The 23,072-nt window shown below is 40.1% G+C and overlaps 1 protein-coding gene across 12 annotated transcripts in view; it reads right to left on the bottom strand.

Moving 5' to 3' along the window:
- Positions 1-22,864, bottom strand: part of AKAP13 (A-kinase anchoring protein 13) — a 343,304-nt gene extending 320,440 nt beyond the window's left edge. For all 12 annotated transcript variants that reach the window (XM_082388883.1, XM_082388891.1, XM_082388889.1 and 9 more), the window contains exon 1: positions 22,731-22,864. The gene's annotated coding sequence lies outside the window, so the exon portion shown is untranslated. The remainder of the gene's footprint in view (positions 1-22,730) is intronic.
- Between the last annotated feature and the right edge of the window lie 208 nt (positions 22,865-23,072).

Raw genomic sequence — 23,072 nt, 5'->3', positions numbered from 1 at the left:
AGGAAGGAAGGAAGGAAGGAGGAGGAGGGGGAGGAGGGGGAAGAGGGGAGGGGGAGGAGAGGAGGAGGAGGGGGAGGAGGAGGGGAGGAGGGGAAGAGGAGGGGAAGGAGGGGGGGAGGAGGGGAAGGAGGGGAGAAGGAGGGGGAGGAGGGGAGAAGGAGGGGGAGGAGGGGAAGGAGGGGAGGAGGCGGGGAAGGAGGGGAGGAGGAGGGGGAGGAGGGAAGGAGGAGAGGAGGAGGGGGGAGGAGGGAGAGGAGGGGAGGAGGGAGAAGAGGGGAGGAGGAGAAGAAAGAAGAAGAAGGAAGAAGGAAGGAAGGAAGGAGGAGGGGGAAGGGGAGGAGGGGAGGAGGGGGAGGAGGGGAGAAGGGGGAGAAGGGGGAGAAGGGGGAGGAGGGGGAGGAGGGGAGGAGGGGGAGGAGGGGGAGGAGGGGAGGAGGGGAGGAGGGGGAGGAGGAGAAGAGGAGGGGGAGGAGGGGAAGAGGAGGGGGAGGAGGAGAGAAGGAGGAAGAGGAAAAGAAGAAAGAAGAAGAAAGCTCACCTGATCCCAAAAGATTTCTAAAACAGAGGCCCTTTGAAAATTTAGGTTGGCAGAGAAGATGTCCTCAAAATTCCACTTAAGAGGGTTCCTACCAAACCAAAATAACACCCAGACACATCAATGAAATCTGAACAGTTCAAGAATCAGGTACGCTACATAAAAAACTGGGTATTTCCAAGAGGATCACAGAAGTCCTCCCACAACTGAATAACAATTTACATGTTCCGGGACAACACTGTTATAGAGCCAGCATAAATCAATTCTTCTACTTCTAGTGAGGATTTATCTACTAAATTAACCAGCAAATCCTTCTCTATAACCAGAACTAGGCTAAAGATCAGCGAGATAATACTGCTAAGAATGCCCAACAGAACACAGACACTTTGGTGTATCAAGAGTACCAGGAGACCAGCTTATGCACCTATCTGACTTATAACTTGCTATGCAACTGATTCTTCCTACCTATAGTACAGAAAATCTTAACATTATCTAATTAAAAATCATTGCTATCATAGTTAAGACCAATTAACTCATCCATCTCACAGAAAAATGTCTGGCCAGATTATTAAGTCAAGAGCATAGACCAATGTTTAATTTGATTATTTTCTTGGTTATTTAAACCATAATGTCAACACATGACTGTGATTTGGGGAACATACGTAAATTCTGCATGTTATAATTAAATTAGATGTAATATTAATTTTTAAAGCTTCTTATATGCATTTGGATGTGGAACAGAATGGCCACGGGTCATCTCTCATAGAGCACTTTGTGTAGAAGGGTACCTTACTCCATACCATCTCTATAAATTTTATCTCAAACATTTCCTTATCTCATTGCTGGAGTTAATTAGGACTGGCAATTAAGGAACAGCCAGAGAACATGATTATCAGTGACTTTCTTTACTTGAAAGTTCCATTGTGTGCCTTTTAATATTAAGAACCAATCTTAGATTAACTCTCAGTGCTTAAGAAAGCAGGGACTATGCTTCATGAGTTTCTATTCTTTTAGAAATACAGAGTTCTTTTATTTACAATTGGTTGCCAGCAGTCCAGTAATTCTACTAATAATTTTACTATGGCATTTAAAACTTCCTTTTAAATGCTGGATTTTTAAAAAACTTTCTTAAGATTATGGAAACGGAGTTCCCTGGTGGCCTAGTGGTTAGGATTCTGGGCTTTCACTGCTGCGGCCTGGGTTCAATCCCTAGTTGAGAAACTAAGATTGCACAAGCCGTGAGGTGCGGCCAAAAAAAAGATTATGGAAAAATAAATGGTAAACAGGCACTCATACTCTGCCAGTGGGAGTGTAAATGATATAAGCTTTCTGTAGACAACTCGACAGTATCTATTAAAAGCTGCTGAAACATACAGCCTTTGCCCTAGCAATTCCATTTCTGTGAGGAAAAATAAGAATACAAAATTATGTACATGGCTGTTCATCAAAGCAGTGCTTACAACAGGAGAAAGGGAGAGAAGGAGGGAAAGAAAAGAAATACCACCTAACTATTCAAATAAGAAGGTAATGAGGGGGACTTCCCTGGTGGCGTAGTGGTTAAGAATCTGCCTGCCAATGCAGGGGACACGGGTTCGCGCCCTGGTCCGGGAAGATCCCACATGCCGCGGAGCAACTAAGCCCGTGAGCCACAACTACTGAGCCTGCGCTCTAGAGCCCGCGAGCCACAACTACTGAAGCCCATGCACCACAACTACTGAAGCCCGCGTGCCTAGAGCCCGTGCTCTGCAACAAGAGAAGCCACCGCAATGAGAAGCCTGCACACTGCAATGAAGAGTAGCCCCCACTCGCCGCAACTAGAGAAAGCCTGCGCGCAGCAACAGAGACCCAACGCAGCCAAAAATAAATAAATTAAAAAAAAAAAAAAAAGCAGGTAACGAGGGAATTCCCTGGAGGTCCAGTAGTTAGGGCTCCGGGCTTTCACTGCCAAGGGCGCAGGTTCAATACCTGGTCGGGGAACTAAGATCCCGCAAGTTGCGTGGCATGCCCAAAATATAAAAATAAAAATTTTTTTTAAATTTGAAAAGGTAATGAATGATCTAAGGATAAATCTAAATCCATACAATGAAATACTATATAGCCATTAAAATGATTACATAGGTTACCTGATATCGTGTAAATGTATAGTCATGAAATTTGTTTTATAACCTGTTTATATTCAACAGCATATAAAATATGATCACATATGGTATATATAAATGCACACACACACTCCCTCTACAAATTTAGTCTGGAAAGAAAAACACCAGTTGTACCACAAAAATTTTCCAGGTAGTGTCATTTATTCATATGTGTACTTTTTGTTTATGTCCAATTGCTGAATTTCTGGAGGGACTGTTAATAAAAATAAAACAAAAAATATCTCTCATGAATCATGAAAACTCTCTGATGACTTCTAGAATAGGAGATTATATAGCAGAAAATTAACTATAAAAATAAATTTACTGGCAAAGTCAAAGTTACACAAAGTTCTGCCAAAATCACAGCTCACAGTGCATGTTCCTATCACATAATTACTTGTTTCAACTCTTGCTAGAAATGTTCTTGATGTATAAAGAGCTTGGGTCCTAAAGTCAGAGACTCATATTCAAGTCCCAACTCCGCCACATGCTGCGAGACCCTGAGCAAGTTATCTAGCCTCTCCGAGCCTCAGTCTCCTTAACCATGAAGTATGTATAACAGACCCCACCTCTTAAGAGTCGTGGGGATTAAAATGAAATAAAGGTGTACAGAACATATAGAAGTAAGCTTAGCACATGGAAAGCAGTAATAAATGACTGCAGTTGTTACTATTATTATTGTTGCTATCACACATTAATCAAGAAACAAAATCATGAGCACTTTAAGGGCAGTGACCATGTCTTATTTTTGTTCAGCCCTGGATCCCCGGCACCTAGTAGTGGCCTTAAATGATTGCTGATTAAGTATACAAATAATTAATTACCTCCTTGCACCTCAATCTCCTTCTTTGGCAAAATCATAAAATCACCTTGCAGAGGTGAGAACTGATTAAACATAAGATACCTAGTTCAACAGAGGCTCTCAATAAATGACAGCTGTTGTATTAAGGAACATGGCCCCGTAGATTTCAACAGGCATGAAGGCTGAAGGGAGAGAATAGATATAATTTTTTTCTCTGAGTTTCCTTTAGTATTTGGGTCCTGAGATATCTCACAGTTAAACCATTGCTTTTATTTAGATTCAGGAAAGAAAATTCTCCATTTACAGGCACACATCCTAGAGAGCTAACTATTAAAGTGGTAATCTTTAGACAGCCACAGCACTTTTGGCAAAGCAACTCAAACTGTACTTTACCACAGAGCAGGGAAAAAGTGTGGTATTTCAGAGAATTCATGAGCTTAGAACATAATGTATACAAATACGGGCTATGAAAAACAGTGGATCAATTGTTCTTGGGGCTTCAAATGAAAGCTTTTAAGATGATGATTGAATTAAGAAGCATGAGAAAAATCAACAATATTTTTACATACATCACCAAATGAATTCTTAAGGAAATACTAAATTTATGAAGGCATTCAATTACCTGAAAAGTATTTCCTTCACAACAATCAAAATAAACAGGAATACATTTTACGAAGAAAAATAAATTCTCAAAAGAAAAAAGAATCATTAAATTCTACGGCGAGGGGGGGTGAAAAAACTACTGACATGAAACCAATAATAATTTTGTATAAATCATAACATTCTTGTACTAGTATTTAAGAGAAAGTCATCCAAAAAAGAAGAAAAAAAAATAAGCCTAACATAAGAGCGAACTCAAAAACTGCAAAGATCAGTAACTTGTGCAGTTCTGTTTACTTTTCCATGTCTAATTTGACAGAAACCTCAGATTTCATACAAAAGTGCTTAATAGAAGGTTTATGGTCCTATTTCTGTAATGATTCTATTGAAAGGAAAAAAAGGCTACTCAGCACTCATTTGCTTTGAGTTAAAGTTGTCTGTTCCATATCCTGGAAACACATCATGCCATGATTTACAGAGACATTTCATGGTTTACAGTATTAAACACTGGAGTAAAAATACCATTTAAAATTCACTATTAAGAAAATAACAGTCTGGTAGTAACTTTCAAAACAACTATAATAAAAATATTAAAGTGAGACAGGGGTAAATTTTATTCTATATGGATTATATCACAATACAACTGTTATTTTAAAAATGATGTTGCAGAGAATAGCAAAATCTCACTAATTCTCCAGAATCTGAGTAATGGGTATATAGGGATCAATTCTACTGTTCTATTTTGAATATGTTTTAAAATTACATTTTTTTAAAAATTAGGTAGGCAAGCCACACCTACGGCCATATGTGAGCCACACCAGTATGTCAGTGACGAAGCTGCTGAACAGGTTAAAATATAAAGTGATAGACAGAGACCTACACTGCCCAAGCACAAAAACCAGGGAAGAGCTGAACAAATTTTACTGCCAGACTTGGTCAACACTGGCCAATCTTCCATTTAACATGGTGCCTTCTCTTCCCCAAAAACGGATGATTTAACTCACCAAAATCAAACTACAATTGATGCTGGGAGAAAAAAATTAAATTCTGTTCATTTATTCTCAAAAAATAGATTTTATTAACATTAATCATATGCATATATTATTTATATACAGTTGTATCACAAATTCATTCATCAACCAATCCAAATATTTCCTGAGTAGTAACTAACTGCTATGTGCCATGCACAATACCACATGCTGGGAATACAGCAATGAACAAAGCAGGTAAAATCTGTCCTCCAGGACCTTATAATCTAGGAGGAAATACAGACATGTGGGTTTACTTTGTCCCTACCTAGTCAGTGAGCAATGTGACAAATGAATCCTATTGAATTAACTGGGAGAGGGGAAACAAGCAGTGGGCAAAGACAACATGGAAAAATTAAAAAGGTGACTGAAAATAGTATAACCCAAGATACCTAACCTAAATAGGAAAAACAATCATTTATCCTAGTTGCTGGCACAGTATCTCAGAAAAATCCATTTATTTCTGTAGCTTATGATACTGCTATAACCAACTACGTGTTTCCAAAACGTCTATCTTGTCTAATTTATATAAAACTTGGCCCAAAGTCTTTTTCAAAAAAGTAAATATGTTACCTATAGACATCCTCTAAAATAAAACGGTGGCTTTAAACATTTAACTAAGTTAATCTCAATTATTCAAAGTTCACATAGTGTATTATTATTCAAGGTTCAGCTGTATAAAAAACATTCCTTCCAAGTTACCAAAAACCTTGGTAAAACAGAATGAAAAACTTAAACCTGGGTGTATTTAATGTTACAAAAAGGTTCAAAAGCCAATTCATCTCACTTGTTTTCAGATTTTCACGAAGTGAAGGAAAAGGGCAGTGGAAAAAAAGAGAAAGATATGAAAAACAACACAATTCGATAGAGGAAAAAATTCAGGGCTATTCCTACCTGGCCCCATAAAAAGAACAGATTCCCATTCATAATAAAAATGTTATTAAATATACATGCCAAGCTCTCAGACTCCTCCTTTCTGCCATCACATAGTAAGGTTTCTCTGGCAAGGTCACCTAGGCAAAGATTCATGAACAGGTTCCTCTGAATGACAGGGCTATAAGTAATGATGAAAAGGAACTTGCATGCCCTGTCTTAGGAAATTACCCAGACACAATATTTATCAAAGGGTTCTATTTATTGCTCTGTATTAGGGGAAAAAAGATGTGTGAAGTACAGCAATGTGGTTGGCAATAACAGTAAGAAAATAAATTAATTATTCCAACCAAATTAGGAAGGAAGAAGTCACTGCAACTCTGAAGAATCTTCACTGATGTGAAAATATCCTCCGTTCCATTTTATATCCTCCTCCAGCCACCCCTCTAAGGACCCAATGAAAGGTGAGTTTAACACATTATTTCACAGAACAAAAGTACTCAAGGGCAGACGAACAGCAGTAACCTGCTCAAGGTCACACACCTACTTAGGTGACAGAAACACAGCTGAACTGAGACTACTGTCTCCTTCCAAATCTTTTTCCAGCTACACAACCTTGCCAAGTAAAAGCCATTTTACTGGGGGGAGAGGAGATGGAGTCAGGTGACAAGTGAGGAAACTAGCAAAGTATTCAGTTACAGAGTTATTATCTCCTAAGCCAGGAGTGAAAAAGAAAATATTTTTCCCAGAAATTAGCATGTATAACGACTCTGTTCACTTGCCAAAGTCTCTGTGCCAATCACTTCCCATCTGTCAAAACCCCACAGAAATTAAGGACCATTCACATTTAGTTTAAGGAACTACAGAAAAGAAAGCTGCAATACAGTCCACTGAATCATCCAAGTCTTTGAACCCCGTGTCTTTCAGTCCACATAATTCCATTCCCTTGCATTAAGCACAAGATGTGTACACCCAAGAAACACGCCTGCTGTGAGCTAAGCTGGGCACAAAGCTAGGGCACTGAGTAGAGATGTTTAATATTGCACGGTTCCTACCTACATTTTTCTTGCTGAAGACTTACTCCTTATGCCCTTAACATTTCAGTACTGCTAAAATGAACCTAAAAAACTGGTTTTTCAACTTCCAATATAGGTTAAACATGAACTAATTAACTGTTTGTAAAACACTTTGAAGATGTGAAAAAGTACATAAATGTTAATTATTAATGTTGATCCACAAAGCCCCTGCATCTGAAGTAAAATACAATTCTTCCGGCAAGTTTCTGCTACTTTCAAGGCACGAACATGGAAGCCCAGCATGTTTTTAGGAATTCTAGGAAAACTTTAAAGGCAGACCACAATGATTTCGATTTACAAGAACAAGCTGGAATTTTAAGCTGTCTATGTTGGATATAATTATATCAGAGTGAATAAAAAATGTGACTTACGGCATATATAATAAAACTAGAGTAGGTTTATAGTCACAGAGTCCTGGATGAAAATTATAGTCCATTAACCTGAGAGAGGCAAAGTAAAATCTCTGAACCATACTTTTCTCATCAAAAAAGCCAGAAGGATAATACCAAACTTACAGTATTATTGTAAAGAATTGAGAAAATGTAAATGAACACACAATACACAGGTAGGCACCCAGTAAAAGTTTCTTCTTTCCTTTAGTGACTTCACTTTTTAGAAAACACCTTTTGGGAAATGGCCTGATCTTGAGCAAAAGATCTCTCTAGAGTGAAAAAGTCCTTTAAATACACACTGTCCTATGCTCTAAGCATACAGCACCCTTTTTAGCAGGAGGGCCCAGGCAAAAGCTTCGGTCATTCCTGTCCACTGACCCATATGCATCCTTAATCCTCAAACAGAGAAAGCACCTCAGCCAGACCCCAAGGTTTCATGTGACCAAATGAACAATTAGAACTCTACTTCTCAAACTCTCGGTGTCATGTTGTCTTCCTAAATAACTCCCAAACTCCAAGGCCACATCCAGGATTCCTTTGTATTCTGAGCCCAGCCTCTCTCTACACAAGGTATCCAAGAGGCAAAACACCACTTTCTTCTAGATTATAAAAGGTAACAGAAATGATTCCCATGTAACGCCACGATGGATCTCTCTTCTCCAACTCCAGAAACACAATGATTTTAAACAGGGCAGAACTCAACTGGCAACACCAGGTAGATGGATTAACTGACAGACATCATTTCAAATTATACTAAGTGTGTTTTCAGAAGTGACTCATAAATTACAGAAAATGTCAAATCTGCAAAAAGTCCCTGTTACCTTTGGCAGTTATCACCTGGGAAAAGGAATACTTCTAAAAATCTTAGTGTGGATAGTTATAATTCAGATTTAGAAAAAAAAAAAGTCATGCTCGATTCAATTTATCTGAAGTGCTCTGCCCACCACAATGCAAATGCAACATAACATCCCCTTTGAACAAAGCGGTGTCACAACCAGCCTGCTGGGGAGAACATGTGCTAACAATTTTCCTGGGAGCTGTTGTGGACTCATATCAAAACCACCCATACTCTTTCCCCCGATTCCCCCCTGTGATCAAGGGCTCAAATTTTCAAGACAACAGACCATAGTCAAAGACCCATCTGTAGTGTTAGCAACCACAAACAAATGAAACTCATCAGCCCAGAGGCTCACCAACTGAGCAGATGCTCCAAAGGTATTAACTCTCTTTATTTAAAAGAGAAAAAAAGAGAGATTAAAGAAAAACATATACATTGCAAAGTATTTAGAAGATGAAAAGACACTCTACCATCATCTCACTCCTCAAACGAAACCACAGTTAACACTTTGCAACAGCCTCCTCCCAAACTATCCTGTGTACGGTGTGTACACTACACGTAATGACACTCCTGAGTCACATTTAAAGATAACTGATATAGAGACTGAAAATGTACAACAGATTTCACCGATGTTACTTTTATCGTGCTCAGAGGAGAAAAGTTTTCAACAGGTTTGGAGTCCTAACTAACACTGACACAAGGTGCTGTTTCTGGTCACTACCATCTTGCTTCTTTCATATCTAGCCCTTAGTCATACCCAGTTGTTGTTGTTGCTTTTTACCACTGTCATTATTATTACTAGCTGCCACGCCATGTTGCCCTACTATGTGCCAAGAGCTTTAGATATCATTAATTCCCACAATAACCCCCACCCTCCCTTCTCAAGCTACAATTCTCTACTTTGTAAATCCAGTCCAGCCTTCAGCCCTCAACTCCAGGTCTGCACATCCAAATGCTTACTGGTATCTTCACTTAAAAGTCTCACAGATCTCAAACTTATCATGTCCAGAAGTGAAATCAACTTCTTCCTCGCCGCAAAACCACTTCACTTCTTCCACTCAGGAAACCACACCACCATTCACCCAGCTGTCCATGACACCTAGGAATCATCCCTGATTGCCTTCTTTGCTCAACACCTTTTCCCAATCCGTGTAATCCTATCAGTTCTATCTTCACAGGAACATAGATTCCAACCTCCTCAGACTTTCACTGCCACACCCTAACCCAAGCCACCATCTTCTCTAGACTGGACTAGTGTAAAACTCTTCACTAGTCTCTCTGTTTCCACCTCCTGCTCCCTACACGCAGAGTGAAACTTTCAAAACCTAAATCAGCTCTTGTCATTCCTTGCTCAAATCCTTCAGCTGCTTCCCATCTTACTTAAAAGCCTATTTGACCAAGCCTCTACGTACACATACATTATCTCCTATTATTCTCCTTTCTCGCCCCATCCTTAGCCTCCCTGTTCATAATCCCACCTCAAGCTCTTTGCCCTTGATGCTCCCTCCACTTGGAACATCCAGAGACCTTCAGGTGGTTTGCTCTCTTCACTTCCTTCAAGTCTCTCTCAAATCTCACCTCCTCAGAAAGGTATTGTTTGACCTCCCCAATTTTTGCTAATAATCTTCAGATTCTTCCTATAATTATCACAACCAGACATCACCAAAGTTGTTTTTTACCTGTTTGTGTTCTGCTTCTCTCGCTAAAATGTCAGCCCTTTGATGGCAGCAACTACATTTTATTTGTTACTGAACTCTCATCACCTAGAACAGTGCCTGACGTACAGAAAGCACCCAAATATGTGTTGAATAACAAACAACCCTACAAGGTATGTCACATGCCCACTTTACAAATGAGAAAACTTGAGTTTCAGAGACAAAAAAATTTACTTAAAGCCACACAGCAAATAAGTCACCAAATGCATATGAAAGAGCCAATACTCTACCCACTGACCCACTTCATCCTGTGCCATGAAAGGGAATTATAAATACAGGCTAAGAAACAAAAATGTAAAAGAAAGCATTTCTATAAGAAAATATCAGACCACAGTGATCTTTCTCTTTCTGCTCATCACTAGAGCATTTCACATCTTTGATTAATCTCATGTATGTACTATGTACATACCTCTTCAACTAGAAGATATCTACTTTTTCTGTATTACCTACAGAGTAAGGGCTAGCTACAGGCAGTAGACATTTAACAAACATTTCTTTGATATTTACACCCAGAAAGACTTGAAGAATCCTATAACGAGACTTTGAGCACCATCAATAAAGTATACTCTTCCAAGGGATTTCAGTTTCCAACCATGATGGAGTAACTGGATCTTGACTCATCTGCCACACACCCCACCCCCCAACAACCAGAAAAATGGACAAAATATACAAGGCAACATCTTTTAGCTACTGGACAACCAGCAGCACAGGACTGCAATCCCTAGCAAAGGGAAGAGATGAGGTGAACCCCACAAGTGCACCAGCTTTCTCAGCCTGGAGTCACATGCTGGACCACCTGCAATGAGGAGCCCAAGCAAAGCATGGTGGTTTTCTCAAGCTAAGAAGTCAAAGAGTATGAGAAGGCTCAGGAACCTAAAAACTGCAGAGTACTAGAAAGGAGGGAGTTGCATGAAGAAGGATCTCCATAAATCAGCACAGAGGCCTGCTTGAGTCTAATATTGAATAATAAGCCATGTGTGCATATTGTAAAAAAATCTACAAAGGCAGGCAAAGAATGACCCAAGAACTATATGCTACCTTACCCCAGAGCTCACACAGTGCTGGCAGACATTCATATTCTGACCACCCAGAGCAGAGAACATCTTATTCTTCAATGGAAACTACGGAGGCTTCAGGCCTTAGTAATGGGGTGAAACAAGCCTTAGAGTAAAAGGACAAGAGTTAGGGTTGGTCTATCTTAGACCAATCAACAGCAATCAACAACTTAAAATTCACCATTTCTAGGATCTAACAAGAAATTACAAGAAGATGTGACCCAAGACAGGGGAAAAAAAAAAAATCAGCCCATAGAAAGAAATAATGGAATTAATGAACACGGATTTTAACAACTATTATATGAGTATTATACATATGACCAAGAATCTTTTTTAAATGAACATAGACAAATAGAAGAAATAAAAAAGATTCAGTAGCAAATTGAATCCAACAAGATATAAAAATACATCATGATGGGGACTTCCCTGGTGGTCCAGTGGGTAAGACTCTGCACTCCCAGTGCAGGGGGTCTGGGTTCGATCCTTGGCTGGGGAACTAGATCCCACATGCATGCCACAACTAAGAAGCCCACATGCCACAATTAAGACCTGGCGCAGCCAAAATAAATAAATAAATAAATAATAAAGAGATTTTTTAAAAAACACATCTTGACCAACTGAGGATTATCGAAGGAATACAAGGCTAGTTCAACATTCAAAAATCAGTGCAATTCACCATATCTACAAAGTAAAGAAAAACAACATACGATCATCTCAATACATGCAGAAGCCTGTGACAACATTCAGTATCCATTCATGATAAAAACTCTCAGCAAACTAGAAACAGAACTTTCTCAGCTTGATAAAGGACATCTTTACTACTACAAAAACAAACAAACTTTAAAGAACATGTTAATGGTGAAACACAAATGTTTTCCCCCTAACATCAGGAAAAGATGTCCACTTTCAAAATTCCTGTTCAACATCATACTGGGGGTCCTAGCCAGTTCAATAAAGCAAGAAAAAGAAATAAAAAGCATACAGACTACAAAGGAAGAAATCAAACTTCCTGTATTTGCCAATGACATTACTGTCTATGAAGAAGATCCCAAGTGAGTTTAGCAAGGTTGTAAGACACCAGGTCGGCAAACAAAATTCAATCCTATTTCTACATACTAGCAATGGACAACTGGAAATTGAAATTTTAAAAGCACCATTTACAACAGCACCAGAAAGCATGAAATACATATTAACCTTACAAAATATGTGCAAGAGCCAATTATTAAAACTACAAAAAACTAATAAAAACGTCAGAAAAGGTCTAAGTAAATAGATATATCATGTTCATGGCTCAGTATTATTAAGCTGTCAATTCTCCCCTAAGTGATTTACAGATTCAATACAATGCCAATCAAAAATCTCAGCAGGATTTTTTATATATATCAACAAGCTGATTCCAAAATGTACCTGAGGGAATGCCCTGGTGGTCCAGTGGTTAGGACTCTGTGCTTTCACTGCTGAGAGCCTGGGTTCAACCCCTGGTCGGGGAATTAGGATCCCACAAGCCACGCAATGCAGCCAAAAAAATAGATATAAATAAATAAATACATACATACATACATACATAATGAAAATAAAAATAAATAAATAAAATGTCCTTGGAAAGGCAAAGCAACTATAACATTCAAAAACAATTCTGAAAAATAACACAATTAGAGAACTCATACTACCTGATTTCAAGACTTAGTATAAAGCTACAGTAATCAACAGTTTGGTAATGGAAAAATGAAAGACACAGATCAATGGAACAGAATACAGAATCCAGAAACAGACCCACATATATATAATCAACTGGCTTTCAGCAAAGGTACAAAGGTAATTCAATGGAGAAAGATGTCTTTTCAAAAAACACTGCTGGAACAACTAAACACCCATATGCAAAAAAATAAATCTCAATCTACACTTTGCACCATTAGAAAAAATAACTCAAAGTGATTCATATACCTAAATATAAAATTCTGAATTACAGCAGAGGGCAGACAGCAGAAGCAAGAAGAACTACAATCCTGCAGCCTGTGGAACAAAAACCACATTCACAAAAAGACAGACAAGATGAAAAAGCAGACAGCTATGTACCAGATGAAGGAACAAGATAAAACCCCAGAAAAACAACTAAATGAAATGGAGATAGGCAAAATTCCAGAAAAAGAATTCAGAATAATGATAACTAAAGATGACACAGGACCTCAGAAAAAGAATGGAGGCAAAGATCGAAAAGATGCAAGAAATGTTTAACAAAGACCTAGAAGAATTAAAGAACAAACACCTACAAGAATTAAAGAACAAACAAACAGAGATGAACAATACAATAACTGAAATGCAAAATACACTAGAAGGAATCAATAACAATAACTGAGGCAGAAGAACGACAGAATGGTGGAATTCACTGCTGCAGAACTGAATAAAGAAAAAAGAATGAAAAGAAATGAAGACAGCCTAAGAGACATCTGGGACAACATTAAATGCAACAACATTCGTATTATAGGGGTCCTAGAACGAGGAGAGAGAGAAAGGACCCAAGAAAATATTTGAAGAGATTATAGTCAAAAACTTCCCTAACATGGGAAAGGAAATAGCCACCCAACACCAGGAAGCGCAGAGAGTCCCAGGCAGGATAAACACATGGAGAAACACGCTGAGACACACAGTAATCAAACTGACAAAAATTAAAGACAAAGAAAAATTATTGAAAGCAACAAGGGAGAAATGACAAATTACATACAAGGGAACTCCCATAAGGTTAACAGCTGATTTCTCAGCAGAAACTCTACAAGCCAGAAGGGAGTGGCATGATATATTTAAAGTGATAAAAGGGAAGAACCTACAATCAAGATTACTCTGCCTGGCAAGGATCTCATTCAGATTCGATGGAGAAATCAAAAGCTTTACAGACAAGCAAAAGCTAAGAGAATTCAGCACCACCAAACCAGCTCTACAACAAATGCTAAAGGAACTTCTCTAAGTGGGAAACACAAGAGAAGAAAAGGACCTACAAAAACAAACCCATAACAATTAAGAAAATGGTAACAGGAACATACATATCGATAATTACCTTAAACGTGAATGGATTAAATGCTCAAAGCAAAAGACACAGGCTCACTGAATGGATACAAAAACAAGACCCATCTTTATGCTGTCTATAAAAGACCCACTTCAGACCTAGGGACACATACAGACTGAAAGTGAGGGGATGGAAAAAGATATTCCATGCAAATGGAAATCAAAAGAAAGCTGGGGTAGCAATACTCATATCAGATAAAATAGACTTTAAAATAAAGAATGTTACAAGAGACAAAGAAGGACACTACATAATGATCAAGGGATCAATCCAAGAAGAAGATATAACAATTATAAATATATATGCACCCAACATAGGAGCACCCCAATACATAAGGCAACTGCTAACAGCTATAAAAGAGGAAATCGACAGTAACACAATAATAGTGGGGGACTTTAACACCTCACTTACACCAATGGACAGATCATCCAAAATGAAAATAAATAAAGAAACAGAAGCTTTCAATGACACAATAGACCAGATAGATTTAATTGATATTTATAGGACATTCCATCCAAAAACAACAGATTACACTTTCTTCTCAAGTGTGCACGGAACATTCTCCAGGATAGATCACATCTTGGGTCACAAATCAAGCCTCAGTAAATTTAAGAAAACTGAAATCATATCAAGCATCTTTTCTGACCACAATGCTATGAGATCAAAAATGAATTACAGGGAAAAAAACGTAAAAAACACAAACACATGCAGGCTGAACAATACGTTACTAAATAACCAAGAGATCACTGAAGAAATCAAAGAGGAAATCAAAAAATACCTAGAGACAAATGACAATGAAAACACGACGATCCAAAACCTATGGGATGCAGCAAAAGCAGTTCTCAGAGAGAATTTTATAGCTGTACAAGCCTACCTCAAGAAACAAGAAAAATCTCAAATAAACAACCTAAACTTACACCTAAAGGAACTAGAGAAAGAAGAACAAAACCCAAAGTTAGCAGAAGGAAAGAAATCATAAAGATCAGAGCAGAAATAAATGAAATAGAAACCAAGAAAACAATAGCAAAGATCAATAAAACTAAAAGCTGGTTCTTTGAGAAGATAAACAAAATGGATAAGCCATTAGCCAGACTCATCAAGAAAAAGAGGGAGAGGACTCAAATCAATAAAATTAGAAATGAAAAAGGAGAAGTTCCAACAGGCACCACAGAAATACAAAGCATCCTAAGAGCCTACTACAAGCAACTCTATGCCAATAAAATGCACAACCTGGAAGAAATGGACAAATTCTTAGAAAGGTATAACCTTCCAAGACTGAACCAGGAAGAAATAGAAAGTATGAACAGACCAATCACAATCACTGAAATTGACACTGTGATTAAAAATCTTCCAACAAACAAAAGTCCAGGACCAGATGGCTTCACAGGTGAATTCTATCAAATATTTAGAGAAGAGCTAACACCCATCCTTCTCAAACTCTTCCAAAAAATTGCAGAGGAAGGAACATTCCCAAACTCATGCTATGACGCCACCATCACCCTGATGCCAACACCAGTCAAAGGTACTACGAAAAAAGAAAATTACAGACCAGTATCACTGATGAATATAGATGCAAAAATCCTTAACAAAATACTAGCAAACAGAATCCAACAACACATTAAAAGGATCATACACCATGATCAAGTGGGATTTATCCCAGGGATGCAAGGATTCTTCAATATACGCAAATCAATCCATGTGATACACCATATTAACAAATAGAAGAATAAAAACCATATGATCATCTCAATAGATGCAGAAAAAGCTTTTGACAAAATTCAACACACATTTATGATAAAAACTCTCCAGAAAGTGGGCACAGAGGGAACCTACCTCAACATAATAAAGGCCATATATGATAAACCCACAACAAACATCATTCTCAATGGTGAAAAACTGAAGGCATTTCCTCTAAGATCAGGAACAAGACAAGGATGTCCACTCTCGCCACTATTATTCAACATAGGTTTGGAAGTCCTAGCCATGGCAATCAGAGAAGAAAAACAAAAGAAATACAAATTAGAAAAGAACTAAAAAAAAACAAAACAAAAAAGAAAATTCTGAATTATAAAAATTCTAGGAGAAAATACAGGGGCAAGTCTTCGCACTCTCAGATGGGGCAATAATAAGAAAGCAAACAACTCTAATTCAAAAAGTTTAAAACTCCAATTCAAAAAGATACATGCACCCCAATGTTCATAGCAGCACTATTTACCAAAGCAAAGAAATGGAAATAACCCAAGTGCCCAATACACACACAATGGAATATTATCCTTATTTTTTTTAAAAAAATTTTAATCAACTATAAAAAGATATTTGGAGGACAAATAGGGAAAGTTGAATATGCACTGAATAATTCTATAGAATTGTTCATTTTTTTAGATGTTATCATTATATTTGGTTATGTAGAACAAGGATTAGCAAACTTTTTCTCTAAAAAGTGAGGCAGTAAATACTTTCTGCTTTGTGGACCACAGGGTGTCTTGTAACTGTTCTGTCAGTGTAGCACCAAAGCAGTCACAGACAATATGTAAATAAAGGAGCACTGCTGTGTCCCAATAAAACTTTATTAAAAAAAACATGTTCACTGCAGCTCTATTTACAATAGCCAGGACATGGAAGCAACCTAAATGTCCATCGACATATGAATGGATAAAGAAGATATGGCACATATATACAATGGAATATTACTCAGCCATAAAAAGAAACGAAATTGAGTTATTTGTAGTGAGGTGGATGGACCTAGAAGCCTGTTATACAGAGTGAAGTAAGTCAGAAAGAGAAAAACAAATACCGTATGCTAACACGTATATATGGAATCTTAAAAAAAAAATGGTTCTGAAGAACCTAGGGGCACGACAGGAATAAAGACACAGACATGGAGAATGGACTTGAGGACACAGGGAGGGGGAAGGGTAAGCTGGGACGAAGTGAGAGGGTGGCATGGACATATACATACGACCAAATGTAAAACAGATAGCTAGTGGGAAGCAGTCACATAGCACAGGGAGATCAGCTCAGTGCTTTGTGACCACCTAGAGGGGTGGGATAGGGAGGGTGGGAGGGAGGGAGATGCAAGAGGGAAGAAATATGGGGATATATGTATATGTACAGCTGATTCACTTTGTTATAAAGCAAAAAAAAAGGCAGTAGGCCAGATTGGCCTGAGGGCCATAGTTTGCAGACAAAACTCTAGTGACAGAGAGCACAGTAGTGGTTACCTATGGCAAGGTAGGCAGCAGGGTGAGGGATGAAGGCAGAACTATCTGGAAAACAGCACAAGGGAACTTTCTGGAGTGACGGAAACATTCTATACCTTGATTGTGTTGTTAAGTTACATGCATGGGTACATTTGTCAAAACTCATCAAACTCCATATACTTAAAATGGGTGCATTTTATCATATAAACAATAACTCAGTAAACCTGATTTGTTTTAAAATGTACTCTTTTCAGGTAACAGCATCAATGATGTGAAAAGCATGCCCTTTGGAGCCAGAGTAATCTGAGTTCAAATTTTAGCACCAAAATTTAACAACTATGTGACCACTGTCAAATCACTTTTGAGGGTGTTTCCTCCCCTTAAAACGGGTTAATAATTCCTGCTTCACAGGTTGGTTTCAAAAACGAAATAAATGTATGTAAGACACGTAGTATAACATCTGGCACATAAGAGGCACACTCCCTGATTATTTTTTAATTTTTTTAAAAATAATTTAAGAAAATTAGTCAGTAAAGATCAGACAACTACACTAGCTTCTTTTGTACTCTTCTAAAACATTCTGACATTCTTTGTTCACTGTTTACTGTGGTTTCACCTGACTTCAAGCACTGGCATCCAATGTCAGTTCCTGTGATTTCAGAGTAACTTGGGTCTCACAGCAAGCACTGAGTTTAGAAAAACACTCCATGACAAATATGTTATAAAAGGAAATCTGAGAAGATAAGAGCCAAAAGTAAGAAGTATCCATTTTCCCAAGTAAGGAGAATGGCAATAGAAATGGTATAATATTTATAAGGAAAAACCAATAAACTTAGTTGGATGTTTTCTCCTTTTATAGACTAGGATTTGAATTTTATCCAAACCAGTAGCCAACCAGCAAAACTACAAAATGACAAAGCATCTGTATAGTGCTTTATCTCGAGCGTTTCTCAGGACAGTAGTGGGGAGTAGGTAGGATGACAATATCAAATTTGTTCTTATTTTATAAGTAAGGATACTAAGTCTGAAACAGATGAAGTGGCCTGCTCAAGGACACACTGCCAATAATTGGCGAAGTTCGGATGTGAAGTCAGCCATGTGGCCCCGTATCATATGCCTTCAGTAGACATCACCATCAGAGAGTCATCTTGGGTCTGTGAAACTCCACATAACTGCTAGGTGCTGTTCTCTTGCTTGACATCTTTGGCTGTCTAAAAGACTAATTCATTACAGTCTGACATACTTAATTCCTAACCATTCAGGAATAACTAGCCTTTTGAGGTGGTAAAGACTATTTTTGTGGCCGAATATGGGCTTAAGATAGGACCATAAGTGAAAATTCAAAAGGACTGATTTCTGGGACTTCCTTGGTGGTCCAGCAGGTAAAACTGCACTCCCAGTGCAGGGGGCCCAGGTTCGATCCCTGGTCGGGGAACTAGATCCCACGTACATGCCACAACTAGAGTCCGCATGCCGCAACTAAGACCCGGCACAGCCAATATAAATAATAAATAAATAAATATCAAAAGGACTGATTTCTAATAGAAGAGCCTACAGAGTGACATAAATGGTAAATCCCTCACACCGTCTCCTTCTCCCCATCCCAATACCCACATCACACACACTGATATCCAAACCTTCCCCACGCTCTGAACACAGCTCTGAAGAGATAAAAAAGGAAAACACACCATTGTCCCACACAAGTATTTGTAACAATCACAGTATCTCAGTATCAGGTCTACTGGTGCATTCTCTGAGCAAAGACTGACAAAAATGGGTTATCTACCCATCTTCTATTTGTATGTCCCAATCAACCGAGAGGTGGACCACAAGACCATAAATGTGAAGACATATGAATGAAACAAACTTCCTTCCACGAACAGCTCCCTCCTCTCCCCCCGCTTACAGTGGGGTAAGACAGCCCGACAGTGACTCCGGAGCACTGCTTCCAAATGGATGCCTGTCCCCATCAGTAATAACCAAGTTTATTCAAGCGCACTTCAATGTTAACTTTAAAAGAGGGGATTACCAAAAGTCCAAGTGTGTTCATCTAGCTTTGTCAACTTTGTTTTTTTCCTCAATCTGTGAGTCTGGTCAATTATAATTTTTAAAGATTTACTATAATCCTTCATGGTTAACTTTTTGCCCTTATTTTATAAGAAAACAAATGGAAAGATGAGATTCAATATACAGAAATGTCCATGACAGGTTAGTATTTCTAGAATGTATTTATTCCACTTGGTATTCTGAATATTCTAAACAAAGCTGGTATAACTGATTTAAATCACTGTTTCCTTCCGCAAATGGTGGCGCCTTCAAAAGTGTTATCTTGAAGGGGAAGTAAATGATTTGCTCAAGTCTCTGAATTGTACTACTGCTTTATTAACCCACAGTCCAGTTCCATCTTAATCAAATTTGAGAAACGTAGTCATAATCCATGCCTGTTGTTTTTCAAAATTAAGGTAAAATAAGGAAGAAAAGCTGCAACTAAGTAACTCAGATATCGTATTACAAATGTTGAAAACAACCCATCTCTAACGATTTCCTAAACTATAAATGCATAGAGTTCTGTCCTACAGAGACACTCTGCAAAGTCCACTCAAAGACTAAGAGCTGACTGAGAAAATAAAACTGCTCTTTCTATTAACATTCAGTTCAACCTGCACCTTTAAAAAAACTGCATTTAAGACTCTCAATTCTCAGAAGCATTCCCTCTTTACGAAACAAACAGCTAAACCACTGTTCTCAGAAGCATCAGACTTTTAAAAATGCTCTCTTAACTCATACAAAAATTATCCAAATTATTGTCATTACAGCTACCAGGTAATAGGCACCTACTTAATGTTAGGCACACTATGAAGTATGTCACATAGTTTCATTTATTGCTAAGAATGCTGTAAAGTATGTTACTATACCTTACACAGTAGGAAACTGAAGCTCTGAGGGGATAAGTAACCTGCTCAAGGCTACCCAACTAGTCAATGGAAGGGTGGGGATTTGAACTCAAATTTACCTAATTCCAAAAGATGTACATTCTTCTAAACTGTGCTACCTCCCCAATTCACAACAGAGGTATGAACAGGCAGAGGAGTGAATGGATTTGTCCAGCAGTCGTAATCATTTCACCAAAAAAGGGAGAAATTTTCTCGATTAGAACCACTTTCTGAAATCCATAGCTCACTGTTTAAACCTCAGTTCTTTTCAAGAAGTAATTAACAGGTTAAAAAGAAAGGTTAGAAATCCTTATAAAGTACACTAAATTTCATCACAGATCTGCAAGTGAGCTGTCATGTTTAACAAGTCCCCAGAGTTAGTGGTTCTCTGGGTACCACACTAGGGTGAAGTACCAAGCACTTCACCCAATTCAAATGCATCCTGAGCACCTGAGCTGTGTTAAGACTCCTTCCTGGCACAGAGGCACAAAGCTAAGACCCATCACAGCCCTCAGGGAGTTAACAGGCTAGAAGAGGAGTCCATTTATACTACATATGCAGTTACTATTAGGCAAAAAAAATGAAGTGTGAGAAATCCTAAAACAAAAGTATGTATAACATGCTATCAGAGAGGGAAAGCAACTGGCCTACTTGTCATATGTTCTAAGTAGTGTTTGTTTACATTTTGTCCCTCCCTGACAACACCTTCCAACCTCTGTCACCATCCCTCCCCACAACCGCCCCCCACACAGGTACACACAGCCACACAACCAGGAAGGAAAGCCCTAAGAGCAAGGACTATGATTCCTAAAAGTGACCTTGTTGTTGTACTTTAAAAATACAAACTTATGCCATCAGGACATGTTTCTTTAGCTTTGTCAGGTGAAGTAAGTTGCTTTCTCAGAGCAAAATTAGGCCAACCTAACCAGGAAAACCTGGGCAACACTTCACATTACTCACTTAGCATGAGAAACCAATCAACGCATATTGACCCACACCGTATTTCTCAAATTTTTCTTGTTAATTTAGCAGATGGCAAAGGGATATGCAACTGATAGGAACACATTCTGGTCATTTTGTTCCACCACGCAATTTGACAGACATTTAGGCTTGTTCCACCAGGGGGACTTAAACAGAATCATTCTCACATCATAAGCCAAATGAACTGAATTCAGCAGAACCGATGCACCCAAAGCTTGACAACACGGCTTGTACTTCTTGCAGCCTGCAAATCCCCTAGAGACCACGAAAGCCTACAGGACTAACAATGATTTATCTCAGCTGATCACAACTCCTTTACAAACTTGCAAAAAATGATCTTTCCAAAACTGCCTGCATTTATCCTGATCTGGGCAATCCAACGGTTTAAAGAAATAAAGTTACTTATGAAAATAAAACTGGGGGGGGGGGGGCGGGAGGCAGGGATGTTGAATAAGAAAAAAAGGCACACTGCTTTTTCCTTTAGTTCTATATGCCTGGGGCAACAAACTCTCAAAATAACTTCACTGAGGAGTGTAAAAGCTAAGACGAACACCAAAGTATTGCTCAATCCAACATACACTGTCAACTCCTGAGTTCACAGTAAGATCTAGAAACTTAAATGTGACGGAATCATTTTGCTGTAAGAACTAGTTCAAAAAAACAAAAACAAAAAGCCAATCCTTTCTTCTGATAGAAAAACTCTTGACGATTTCCCCCACATTTATTTTAAAATCTTAACATACTGGTTGACTCTGGGGGGAAAAAGGGGGGGAGGGAGAGGGGTTCAGTAAGCCATATTTACCCAAAAAAAAGTTTGGTTTGGTCTCAAAGTATGGCTGCATTTGAACTCGACAGAGCTGAGCCCGTGGCACGGTCCCAAAGCGGGTCCCCTCGGGCTGCACGTCTCCGACCCGCGCGGGTGCCCCGGCCGCGCCCCCGGGAACAGGCGCCGAGAGCGCCCCCCTAAGGCGGGTAAGGCCCGGCGTGTTTACCGCTCGCGCCGGCCTCCGAGAGCCGCTCCCTCGCGGCCGCAGCACTTGTTCGCCGACTCCCGGACGGGAGGGACCCGCGGAGCAGCCGCAGCTCCCGGGGGGCCACCGCGGCTCCCGCTCCCACAGGAGCCGACCGGGCAAGGCCGGGGGTCCAGGCACCTGAGGGGACATCGCGGCCGTGCGGGACGGCCGTGCCCCCCACTCCGGGAGTGGAGGCGGCCCCGAAGTTGGGCTGCGGGAGCGGCAAGGCGCGCCGCGGCCCCGGGGCAGACAATGCGTGAAGGGGGCCGCGGAAAGAATCGGGGGCCGCAGAGCCGGGGGGCGCTCCCGCGACGCCCATTCATCCCCGCCCGCGCGCCCGCGCGCCCCCGCCCAGCCCCCGCAGCCCCGGACCCCCGCTCCGGCTCCCGCCCGGAGGACCGGCCGCAGGGGGAGGGGCCCGCGCTCCCCACCCGCGACCCCTCCTCAAATCACAAAACTTCCCCCAACTCCGCCAACTAAGTTGCGCTCTCACCGTGAGGCGCCCAGGGTTCCCCCGCGGGCCGAGCCGGAGCAGCTCCGCACCTTCGCTGCGGAGAAAGACAATAGGCGGCCGCTCCTCCGGCGGCAGAGGCGGCGGTGGTGGCAACGGCTTGAAACTGCGGCGGCAGAGGCGAGGAGCGGGCGCGGCGACCTCGGCGGAGCCTAGAAGCTTCACCGCGGCGGCTCCGGCTCCCTGCTGGCCCTGCACACAGCCCCAGCCAGCCCGCGCATGCGCCACAAGCTACTCGGGGATGGGCGGGGCACCCGGGGAGGGCTGTAACGCCTACGAGCTCTCCTGTGAGTAAGCGCGGAGCCGGGGGCCGCGAGCCGGGGT

Source organism: Balaenoptera borealis, assembly GCF_965194805.1.
Source record: "Balaenoptera borealis genome assembly, chromosome: 3".
NCBI lineage: Eukaryota > Metazoa > Chordata > Mammalia > Artiodactyla > Balaenopteridae > Balaenoptera > Balaenoptera borealis.
This window is presented reverse-complemented; position numbering and strand designations above follow the sequence as displayed.